A 12,488-nucleotide genomic window follows, 5' to 3' on the forward strand; every position below is an offset into this window, starting at 1 on the left:
GGGCATCTCAGTCCTCACGCCAAAAAAAAAAAAAAGATACCGGATCAACAGCTTTCCCCCCAAAAAACACCTTCTCCAGAAGTTTGTTTTGGCTCAGGATTCCCGGGTGGCCCGTGGTTCCCGCGGGAGCGGGTGCGTGGTGCCCACTCCAAAAAATCACGCCGGGTGTGGGAGCCTTTGGGTGCAAAGCCCCGTTTCAGCTGCTTTGGGAATTCTCCTGACAGCGCACCTTGGATAATCCCATGTGCGGTGCCCGGACAGGGAACGTCGTCAGGGTTGTGCAAACATCATTTGCCTGGACACACAGATGTAGGACTGCAAAGCGTTGGTACTCAAAATTCAGTATAACTTAGCCTGATACTCGCTTAATAAAACATTTGCTTTAGATACCATTAACTAAAAGGTTGCTAATCCAGAGTCCGTGTAATGCTCGCTTTGTAGAATCGGCGTGACAGCAAAATCAATGAGTGGTGGTTGCCTTAAATTAAATCAGCGTTGATCAATTTAATGTTACTTTATTTAAGCATAGCCCTACTGTATATTTTACATGTTGCGTGCCATATCAATCAAGGGGATTTTCAAGGACTGTGGCCGCACGGCATAGTGTAACTCCCTATTTACATACTTTCAGACACCAAAAACTTCAAAACAAGTTTTCTGTAGCACATGCGCTTACCTCCCAGAAAGCACTTTCCCACCATCACCAGCAGTAATGCAGGCTTTATGAGGGACGGCAGGCAAATTTGTAATTGATTAGAAACACAGGTTTAATATTTTTTTTTTGTTGTTCCTAGAGCAACAGACATCTGAATGTTCTAATTGAGAAGCTCAGATGTCACAGTCAAGATCCAATTTTCCCAGCTCCGGGCATGTCCATCGCCCATTGAAAACATCGTTAACGCATTCTCACATAAATTATTGTCCGACACAGGAAGCTGCAATACCTTTCCCCATTCATCAATATCTTTGCATACTCTGAAAGAAAAGGAAGCATTCCACTAAAAAAAAAATGACAAATCAGAACACCTAGTTCCAATGTCTGGAAGCACTTGTCAGAATTTATTCTTTTGGGGGATGAAAAGATAGCAGTCTATCAATAGCAGCCTTTTCTCTTAAATGAGCCACATTCTCCCAAAGTGGCCCACGACAGCCCAACTCCTCAATCTGAGAAAAGCAGAAGCATGTTTGGAATTAAAAGGGGAGGGGGGGGGGGATCAATTCTGTCATCATATTTAGGCTTCAAGAGATCTCAGTGGGCCCAGGGAGCCTTTCATAGCAGTTAGGCTGCTGAATGAGAGCATAATCTCTTTACAGTTTTTTCCTCCTCCTCTCAAAGTGGCTGGGATCTTTTCTGTGAGCCCTCCTGCACGTGAATGGTGTGGCTAATAAGCCTATTAATGAGGTTCCACAGCGGAGTGTGAATAGGTAAATAAGCCCCAATCTGTTGAGGTTCAGGAGCAAGGGCAGTAAAGCCATCATGAACTAAAGGTGACAGTTTGAACTGAAATAGGAACAACAGCTCCAGGTTTCAAGCGAAAGAATAGACAGACAAGGCACACATTCAGGCTCCTTCTACCCCCTACCGAGTCCTATTTTCTTTCCCATTCTTCCTCCTTTATAAAATGTCTTGAGTAGTCACCCATTTTTTCAAAAGCTCTTGAGACGTCCTTTTTCATCCTGGCAATGATACATCAATAGGGAGGAAGGAAAATGAGGACACCAATGCTCCTTTGCACCGCAAGTTTCAAAAGCAGGGACGGTGCTGTCCCCCCTCGCATGGGGGAGTGGGGAGGGGTGGGGGGAGAGGAGAAAGAAAGTTAAATTGAATCTTTCAGCCCTGCCAGCTCTTTGTCACTGCTGTCAGCTGGACCCTGGTCCCCTCTCCGGACGCAGGAGGGATACAGTTAATGTTCAACAGGGGCAGGGTCCGAGCGAGGGGCTCCAGCTGCGGGGAACGCACAGCTGGACTCAGCCCCATCTCCACCGCAGAGGTGGGGACACCAATTCATATTTCCACCCGGCGTCTCTTTTACCTGGCAGGGTAAGGGGAAGATGCGCCTGACGTCAGGCTGCTTCTGGGCTGCATCCGCAAGAGCCCAACTCCAGGGGGTCTAGGGATGAAGGGAGAAGGTTGAGCAGAAGACGAAGAGCTTGTGTCTCGGGAGAGGTGAGGTGAGACAGGCAACCGGTGCCTCCGAGTAATGTGGGAAAAGTCACCATAGGAAAAAGAAAACATAACGCAGAGCTTCTGAGCACTCCTCAGTTCTAATCCTTACAGAGGCTGTGACATTTCTTTATAGCGCTGGAGACATTAGCGCAGTCAGTGCCCCGCGGAAACCAGCTCCTCCGTGGGAGCCCAGCGAGGAGCGAGCCCTGGCTCCTGCCACATTGCAGACAGATGGCGAGGGACACCACAGGTGCCTGGGCGAAGCGAATTCTCCAGTACTGGTCTATTCTCCAGGTGCTGGGCCTGCCAACGTGTCATCTTTCTATCTGATGAAAATAGGAATATAATGCAGAAAATGAAATCAGTTTAAAAAACAATTAAAAAAAAAAGGAAAATCTGCACATTAAACTGTTAGAGAACTATGAGAAGAGATCCTCTAGATCCTGGTTCAGCCACGCACACCGCTGAGGGTTTAGCTTCTCCACAGAAGACAATGAGAAGCAACATTTCTTCCCTGTTATTCAACCTGTCCGGTCCAAAGTTTTTGCTTGACCATGCTGGATGCAATTAAATACTTGTCCAAGATTTTTTTTCTTCTATAGCCAAGTGCCTAAACCCAGACTCGGGCGGCTAAAATGTTTACCTGGTTTCCAAAGTATTTATGGCTCCCTTTCCTGGCAGCTTTGAACATTTTTTTTAGGATGCCAAAGAAGCAAATCATAGGAACCCACTTCTGAAAATTCTTTTCGAAGATAGGCAAAGTTGCGCTATGTATTTGTCAGTGTCTTAAGGGAAAGTCACTTCATATTCTTATAAAAGCGAACCGTTTCTACCATAAAAACTATTACTGAGAGACTTCCATCTCTAGTCCTCTCCATGTATTACTTCAAGATGCTGCTACACTGGAAATCTGAGATAAGAATGTCTTTATTTTAATGCCAGATCCAATAATTATCCATAAAAGTGTGAAGCAGACGGGCTACCAAGGTCTTTCACAGCAAAATGTAGGGAGGCGGGGGCTGGTAGTTTTACTAGATAGTTTTTCTGAGTGTTTATCAGCAAAAAACCCTAATTTTGGTTAAGCTGCGGAATGTGGCAAATTAATTACTTTTGCCTACCAATTTTTTTAACTCTCCCTGCATTATGCACAGCAGAATCTTCTAAGAGATACGTCATCGGGCAGTAAGGCCAAGCAGTTGGAAAAAAAGAGATTATTTTCTCTACTGTCGTGTCAATGTCTTGTTTGGGGATCAGCGCTCCCTCCGGACTGTCGTGCCTTGTAGCCGTGTAACCTTTCTGGTACTCCTCTCATTTTGTACGTCTTAAGGAAAAAGATATTTGTTGTTATTATTATTACACTGTTGCGAGACATATTTAAACAGGAAATGTGGTGTGTTATGAGGAGGGTATTACTCTAGGACATTTGATGCTTTCTGCCCTTCTGTGTCGCCTTTCCTACACAGTCCTGGGAAAGGCACTTAATTTGTCTGTGTCCAAGCTCTCCAGCTATGAAATGAGAATAATAGACGCTTCCTGCCTCCCACCCTTTATCCAGTTCATCTATTTAGATGGTAAGCTCCTCATCTCTGACCATGTTTTTATGCATGGCTTAGAACAATAGGACGCTGATCTCAGCTGGAACCTCCAGGCACTTCCATAATGCAAATATTGAATACTAAATAATCAAAATAAAAGAAAATCCTCAATTTATTATGTATTCTCTCATAAAGAATTTGTCACACGCTGTCCTGGTGGAGCACCTCTGGCTCTTGGGGAACAGTATCTTTTCTAAAAGAGTGCAAAGCGGCATCCATTGGAGACGACGTTTTAACAGTGAGCTCCCCTGAAGCAGGCCTCAGAGAAACCATGTGAATAAACCCCTTTTCAGCGCTGAGCAGGGCACAGCAAGACAGAACCAGACTTATAAAAATGAGAAGACAAAGGCTGCAAAGACAATTTGTCTTTCTGTTACGGATCTTGGATATATTTGGCTTGTTGGCCCACGCACTGCTTATTTCTGTTTCCAGTTGATCAATACATGCTGGTTTCTTTTACTGGAGCTCTGCTGTCTAACTAGACCAACTGGTGGTTGTGGCAGCTTCCCATGCAACGTCACATCAGATCAGATTTTTCTCCGGTGACACCGCAGGGTTCAGCAAGGGTGCTCCGGCTTTCAGGAGCAACCTCAGAGCAGAAGGTGTGAAGTCGGGCTTACACCAGGGTTCATGTCGCCGTTTAAAACCCTGGAAGGGGCAGAAAACCATATGGCAGGGATCCGCAGCGTTCTTTCTGGGCAGGGTGGTGCGACCCAGCCGTCCCACAGCACCGAATCCCTGCAGACCCCTTCCGCTTCCCACATCCTTCGCTGCGGTGCCAAGCTCCGCGCTCCCAGTTGGCTCTTTCAGAGGCCCAGCTGCAGACACAGACAGGCACAGCCACTCTGCAGCAGTGAAATATGAAATAAACGTCCTTTTTTTTTTTACTTTCCACCACCCCGGGTAACGAAGCACTAAATGCCTACGACTGTTTCCCTGCCTCATTCTTCCCATCCCTCAAACATCTTTAAGTCAGCATTCCCCGAGCAGTTCATAACCTTTCTTCTCTCCCTGTCCTTTGCACATAATTTTATTTCTCTATCTCCTACTGTAGTTTTCACAGGAATTTGCTTCTTCCTATGTCTCTCTCTCTCTCGGTGAAAGCCATGTCTTTTATCAGCTCCGGTCCCCACTGTAAGATGACCTCCTCCTCCACTTTGCCACGTGATAAAGGTGCCCACAATTTCACTTGAGAAACTGAATTGCCTTGGAGAGAAGCCAGTGACCTGCCCAAGAAAGCCTCCACGTAAACAGAGGTGCATCGAGGTTTAACAGCCCTTGTTTGTTACCTCTGTAACCGCGGTCACAAGCTGCAGTCCAAAAATGGGATAAAAAGGTAACGATCAGGCAGGTGAAGCCCAAACACAAATAGGGATTTGCTATTCGATACAGGCACATGGACTTCCTTAAACAAAAGTCATAGAACCATAATTTAGGTTGGAAAAGACCTGCAAGATCAACAAATCCAACCATAAACCTAAAACTGCCAAGTCCACCACTAAACCATGTCCCTAAGTAAGTGCCACATCTACACATCTTTTGAATACCTCCAGGGATGGCAACTCCACCACTTCCCTGGGCAGTCTGTTCCAGTGCTTGATAAGTCTTGGGTTTTATTATAGAATAGGTTCCCCAAGTCACCACACAGACCCAAACCACTTTCTCTGCTCACACAGACCTGGAAACACACTTGTTTTTCATTCTTTTGTCTTTTGAAGGGAGTGTTACAGGGAAGCTCAGCTTGGTGAGATCTAGACTTGCATTGCTGAATAGTACACACAGCAATGAATATTCATGTATGTATGAATAGACAGCAACATTTCAGGGCTGCTTTGGATTTAGGTGGCTGAGTTGAGGTCCTAAAAATCTTTTCCATCTCTTAAAGGATAGCAAAGGTTGTATCGGTGATTGCTGGATGAGAAAAACGGAGTAACAATTGTGCATCTCTTCTGATGTCAACTGAGCAGAGAAACAGATATTGCCTGAGACTCGCAGGGCTGCTGAGTGCCATGGATTAGGAAATGTTTTACATTGTGGATACAAGTAAGGAGGCCAGAAACTTGATTACAGGGGAGACTTAGTTAAATATTCACTGGGATTCATTATGTGAAAACCACTAGAAAGGAACATGTTTCGACAGGAAGGGTAGAGCTGTTTTATTCTTGCTTCTGTTGTAAAATGCTACTGATGGCTGCGCACACCAGCTACCGTCCTCTAGTGGGAGGAATACAGCAGGTCTGCGCGGATGCGCAGAAATACTTTTGCTGGCTGTTAATGTTAGCTCGAGGCAGCGCTCCTTTAATTTGCCAAGGAGAGCCTTGTAGAGCCAACAGGACTTGACTACCTGACCACCGTGCCTTTGATGCGCAGGTAACATGAGAGTTTTGGGCAAGAGGAATGTTAGAAACAAGGTTTATAAAGTCTTGGAGCTGTTGCTCATTCGGTCTGAAGTAATGGCGAGCGCAAAGACCGAGAGCAAGCTGCACAAGAGCTTGGGGACTGGGAAAACCGCACGGCGCTCCCAGTCGCGTCCTCATGTGCAAAGGTGATGGCGGGGTCCCAAGTGGCACATCCCAACCAGTGGCGCATTTGACCAGATGCCGGTGAAGCCGGCACGCTGCTTATCCCACCTTGCAGCGCTCACGCGCGCGCTTTCCCCGCGGCTGGGAAGTGTTGAGTGAGCACCGAGCGCTCGGGGACCTGCCTCGGCGCTGCCGTCCAGCTGGCTGCGCACAACCAGAAGTAGTGCTTCCTGGCCCCGGCCCTCGGCTGTTTGGGAAGATCAGGTCCTCAGAGCATAAACACAGGCCAAAGGAAAAAAAAAAAAAATAGCAAAACATCCCAGCAGATCCCCCACGATGCAAGGAAGTGGCGTGTGCGGGAGGACGGGGGTGGCCTGCCGGGCTGTCCCCTGTCACAGAATCGTGGAATCGTAGAGTCGTTTTGGTTGGAAGAGACCTTTAAGATCATCAGGTCCAACCGTTATCGCTCCTCGCCCTGGGGGCGGACGGGCAGCCCTGGCTGCTGGCTGGGGACCCGCAGGACCCCGTCCCACGGGTGTCCCCACGGGGGGCTGCTTCCTGAGAGGTGGCTTCTTACACGCCATCTCCTCTCCCCACCTCCCCAGGCTGGATGGGTCCCAAAATGCTGCATGGCATTCGAAAAGGGCCATAATGGTGATCAGTGACAGACGATAAATCTCCCAAAAGAAGCTTTTTACACGAGGCTCCGATTTTTACTGGCATATTCGGCCTCATTACACGCAAATAAGAGCAATTCAGCAACGAATCTGAAAGCAAAGAGTTTCATTTTCATCACAGAGGACCAGAAAAAGTGTAGTAAGGATCTGGAGAAACATTGAAACCTCAGTTACAGAGAGCGTGAGCACTAACAAGAGCTTTTCGCGGCAGGCAAAGGGTGAAACAGCGTGTTGGGCAGTGAGGTAGCTCTACGGTGAAAACATACAAGGCAATTTATCTCCTGCAAATTTTATTCCCTGAAGCCTTACATTCAGCAATCTACTTTCGGGGCAGGGGGGTGGGAGGGGGAAGAGAGGAATCGGCAGTCCCACCCTGCTCAGCGTGTAGCAACAGGTTCCCAATTAAATTGTGGAAAACAGAGAAGCTGAAACATTTTAAACAGAAACTGCTGTGATCTCCAGCGCACGACCAAGGGGGAGCGCGGAGGGCAGGGAGGGAAGCAAGGGGTGAAAAATTGAGCTGAAAGCAAAGGAGCTGCATTTGTGATCGTGCTCAACAGGAAAAACATCATTTACAGATAAGAAATAATGCACTGTTTAACCCCGTCTCCACAAACAAACAGGCAGCGGTAACTACAAGCGGTAGCTCGGCAGCTCGGTCTCCTCCCGTGCCGCAGTGGGACCCAGGGGTCAGGGGGTGCCTTGGTTTGGGGAGAGGCAGAAGAAGGGAGGAAAGGGAAAAGGAGCTGAAGGAGGGAAGGAAGGCACTCATATGGTGCTCCCGCTGAAACTGTGATGAAGCCAGGACACGGTGTGGAAATCCAAGGATTCTCTGCACAGAGGCCGGCCTGCCTGAGATGCCCGGGGTTTCTGGTGGTTTGGGTGTAAGCACTGGGATCGTTCTCTAAAGGGATGTGAAGAATAATGGGGTTAACCCCATCTTCCTCAGGAAACGATTTGCAAAAGGACCCAGAGGAAAATCATGCTGTGATTGCGTCTGGTTAGAGATATCTAGTTGCTTTGTCCTCCAGGAAAATCTGTCTGGTCCTTGGATATGTCACATTCAGGGTTTAGTACCTTCCTTTTCTTGAATGCTGAGAAGATCACCAAATGGACCCAGGAGAAAATTCCTCCTCCTGCCTTGCATCCAAAAATCTGACAAATCTGTCACCCAGTTGGAGCTCTTCTCTTAGTAGAGAGAACTGTGGGAGAAGGCAATTAACTTCACCAGAGAGAAAAAGTATTCCAAAATCCGTGTGTCCGTGTTAGAATCGTAGAATGGTTTAGGTTGGAAGGGAGCTTTAAAGCTCATCTAGTCCAAATCCCCTCTGCAATGAGGAGGGACATCTTCAACTAGATCAGGTTGCTCAGATCCCCATCCAACCTGACCTGGAATGTTTCCAGGGATGGGGCATTGACCACCTCTCTGGGCAACCTGTTCCTGTGGGTTCACCACCCTCATCGTAAAAGAATTCTTCCTTGTAACTAGTCTAAATCTTCCCGGTTTTAGTTTAAAACCATTACCCTTTGTCCTATCACTACAGGCCCTGTTAGAAAGTCTCACCCTCATTTTTATAAGCCCCCTTTAAGTAGTGGAAGACTGCTTTAAGGTCTCCCCGGAGCCTTCTCTTCTCCAGGCTGAACAGCCCCAACTCTCTCAGCCTCTCCTCACAGCAGAGGTGCTCCAGCCCTCTCATCATCTTCATGGTGTCCTCTGCACCCATTCTAACAGGTTCATGACTTTCCTGTGCTGAGGGCTCCAGAGCTGGACACAGTACTCCAGGTGGGGTGGGTCTCTCCCAGGTGGGGAGCAGAGGAGCAGAACCACCTCCCTCGCCCTGCTGCCCACGCTGCTGGTGATGCAGCCCAAGATACAATTGGTTTTCTGGGCTGCGAATGCACATCTGTGGCTCATGTCCAGCTTTTCATCCACTTTTCAGCCTGCTGCACAGAGCTCCAGCTCCAGGAGCTGGTACGCCCAACGGTGTGATAGTTGCTGGAGAAGAGGCAGCAGCCTCCGGGGGATGCAGACCTCCGCTCCCAGGGAGGCTGCGCTGCCTCTCCCTGCCGGATCAGGGGGGTCTGCTGGGGTGGGAGTGGAATTGCATCAACAGAGCAGTGAGGAGAAGCAGTTCACAGCTGTTTGCGTGATACGTATCTTGCGAATAAATAAACCTCATCTCCAGTGCTGCCGCTCTCTAAACATCTACAGAGACGTGCGTTCACTCAAAACATTCCGAAAATAAACAGAAAGAGCGCTGCTCGGCCGAACCCTTCTCTAGCCAAAACCCAGCGCTCTAAAACGACCGCCTTTCAGCAGAGTCAAAAGTCTCATCAGCCCCCAAAATTTCGCTTCTCAAGGAATGCTCTGTCTCTATTTTCCGATGCAGAGACGCCTCAGAGGCTGTAGGTTGGGGGTTCCAAAACCTGCTCTACATTTTTCTGCATACAGCGGGAGGCAGAAGGAGGTAAAGAATAGTTAAATGCAGCACAATTGAAAATTAGCTCAAAATGCCGCAAGCTGCAATTCAGATGGATTACAAGATAACCTCAGTAGTTTCAAGAATGTAACAAGAACAGCCTTAAATCAACATAAATACTTGCTCAGCCATTTTCATCTCAGGATTAATGTCAGACTTTTTTTTTTTTTTTCTTTTTTCTTCTGTCCTGTGGCGGTAAAACCATTTTCCAGCTTTTTTAGGGAAGGCATTTGTGGTTACCGGGAAAAGGGGTGGGAATGGTGATGGATGTGGGACCCTGGGGGTAGGGGCAGGGGGAGCCTGGTCCGGACACCCTTGGGAGAGCGGGAGCAGAGCTGGGCAGGGAAAGGGCGACGCTGGTGGGTGCACCCGGGGGGTTACGGTCTTTCAAAATGCCAGGACTCGACGGAGTCTGGTGGGGAGCCAGCCGCCTGCCGGCTCCCCTTTGTTTCTACCTGCTCGGTTGCACCGAAAGGCAGCTATGACCATTTTCAGTGCTTTCTTGAAGCTGCTTTATTTTTTTCGAAGCTCTCATGGCCCGTGCCCACAAGACAGTGTGACGCATCCCGCGCTACATTCCCTCTCACACTCAGCAGCACCTCAGGCCAAGTGAGAGGCTCAGGATGCAGCCCTTTATTCTGGGGTGAATTCTGCAGATTTCTTGATACTCGGGAGAAAAAAAAAAAAAAAAAACCCCGGGGGCACCTGTGGCCTCTGAGATGAATTTCTGCTTTACGGTCGCCTGCAAGCTGGCCGGGAGACACACCCTTGCTTGCTGGAGTACAGATAAGCTCCCAAAGACTTCAAAGGCATTGCTGAACCAGGCTGCAATGAATTTGTGCAGAAATGTAATGCACAGCATGTGTCTGAGGGGATGGAGAAGAGCTGGGGTGGTTTAGATTAGATAGCGCTATTTGGCTTTAGAGGGGTTGGAGGAAGCGAAGGGCACGTAATTGTCTTTTAAAGTGTAATATTTGACTTGGGTTCACCCGCGCTGCAGAGGGGCTTGCAGATAAGCAATGGAAATTATTTCCATGCAAGGACCGGGTATCGCTTTCGTACAACAAAAAAATCTCCCTGAGATCAGTTTTCCATTTGGCATATCTTTGTGCCAGAGGAAGGCTCGTCTGTACATGCTTGGTTATGTCTGCACCTATGGATTGATGGTCGAGCAGACCCTATCGCTGGGGAGCACCTCAGGGCCACATCTCCCTTTACACGTACAGTGTCACGATTAACAGCGACAGCACCAGTGCACCGGCATGTCGCGTGTGATGAGCTCGTAGTCACGGCGGGACCCATGTCCCAAGGGGGTTACACCCGATGCCCCAGTTGATGACCATCCTTCCCGTATCAGTACTCCTCACTAGTTTAAACATGGATATTTTACTACCTGCTGGACTAAAAGCTGAAATAGGAAATCTTTTCATCAGAAGAGCAGCAGAAGGAAGAAGTACTTGTATGCTAACGACACTTTCAGTTAATGTTAGTGTGTACAAAAAAAAAGCCTCAGTCAATCTGGAATTCTTTTTACAACCTGGCAAAAATGTCTCGGCATGACTTGGGGTTTAGTGCCAGCTCTGTTGCTGTCTGTCCTGGGGACACTATAAACTCATTTGAGGTGGGGCAGTCTCTTACACAGTGATTGCATGTAACCAACATGCCCGGCCCTCTACGGCCTACTATAACATTAAAAAAAAAAGGTATAAGCAGCTAGTTGGCAATACCGTCTAATATGGTTTCTGGCCATTGCACGTGTGCCTCATTGACTGGAAGTTTAGTGATGGTCTTCATTCATTGTTTGGTTCCAGCTCTGCGCTGTGAAGGAGTACAAATATACTGGCTTTGGCGTATTTGTCAGGAGCTTACGATATGCTCTCTTTCTTGTTAACAAGATATTTTTTCTTTCTGTTTGAAGTCAATAAAATCTTTCAAAGATTTAAATGTAAGGATAAGTTTCTTCTTCTCATGGAAGGTACACCCAGATAGCCAGCCTTCATTCAGTTTCTCCTTAGGTGAATATTCCCCTTTTGATATCAGGATTTGTTTTCCTTGAAGAAACATGCCAGACCACGCCATCAACATGAAAAATCACAGTGAATTTGTCAGCAGAAACATTTGCTCTAGACTAAGTATGAGCTTGAAGAGCAGAGCCAGAGTCAAGGCTAGGACACTGAAGATTAACTGTTTGTTCCATTAAATAATTTACCAGCCAAACAGCATGAAGCATTTTAAAATGCAGTGTGTGTCTCAGGCCAATAAAGCAGCATCTGCCCAGTAAAAATTACCTACACGCAGCTCTCAATGGCATGCTTCGAGATTCCTTGTATAAATCTCAACGCCCTGCCTGTCCAGAGGGCGTTCTTCCCAACTTGGTACGTAGTCTCCTGGTGAGCTCCGACCTTACAATGCCACCCTGCGCATCTCTGCTGATGAAAGCCACAAAGGCAGAAGAACGTAAGAGCTTTCCCTGCTGCCAGCCCTGAGCGCCAACTGGGGATCACCACCCAGCGGAGCTTTTCAGGTCTACGCCTCATTGCCAGTAAAAGGAACTTCTGTAAGGAAAATTCTTCTGTTTATTTTCAGTAAACACAGGGAGATAAACATACGTACTTTTCCCCAGGACACTCTTCAGTAGAAGTGTTCTTTTTCCTTTAAAAATGAAAATTCTTGTCGGCAATATATTTTTTTTCCCCAAAATTTTTGAAATGAAAGCATGAATTTTTCTGTTAGTTTCAATAGCCACTGGGCAATAAGCTCAAAAAAGCAATACAAATTTGTAGAGCTGCATTATACACAATGAAGAATAATTTAGCATTGGCAAAAGGCTGCATTCTGGCTTCAGCGTGGTAACAAATCAAAGAATCGTTTTCCAGTATTCTGTCCCTTGGGCATTACCTGCTTTTCACAAGACCTTCACATGAAGTAAATTGGTAATTCAGTTCTCCTCTAGCCCTGCTCTCTTCACAGTAAAACAACAAGTTAAAATAACTAGCAACACTTATTAGAATGATTTCAAAAAGCACAAGAGAGGGAGTCTGACTGAT

This window comes from Charadrius vociferus, unplaced genomic scaffold (assembly GCF_000708025.1).
Source record: "Charadrius vociferus isolate BGI_N301 unplaced genomic scaffold, ASM70802v2 scaffold282, whole genome shotgun sequence".
Taxonomy (NCBI): domain Eukaryota; kingdom Metazoa; phylum Chordata; class Aves; order Charadriiformes; family Charadriidae; genus Charadrius; species Charadrius vociferus.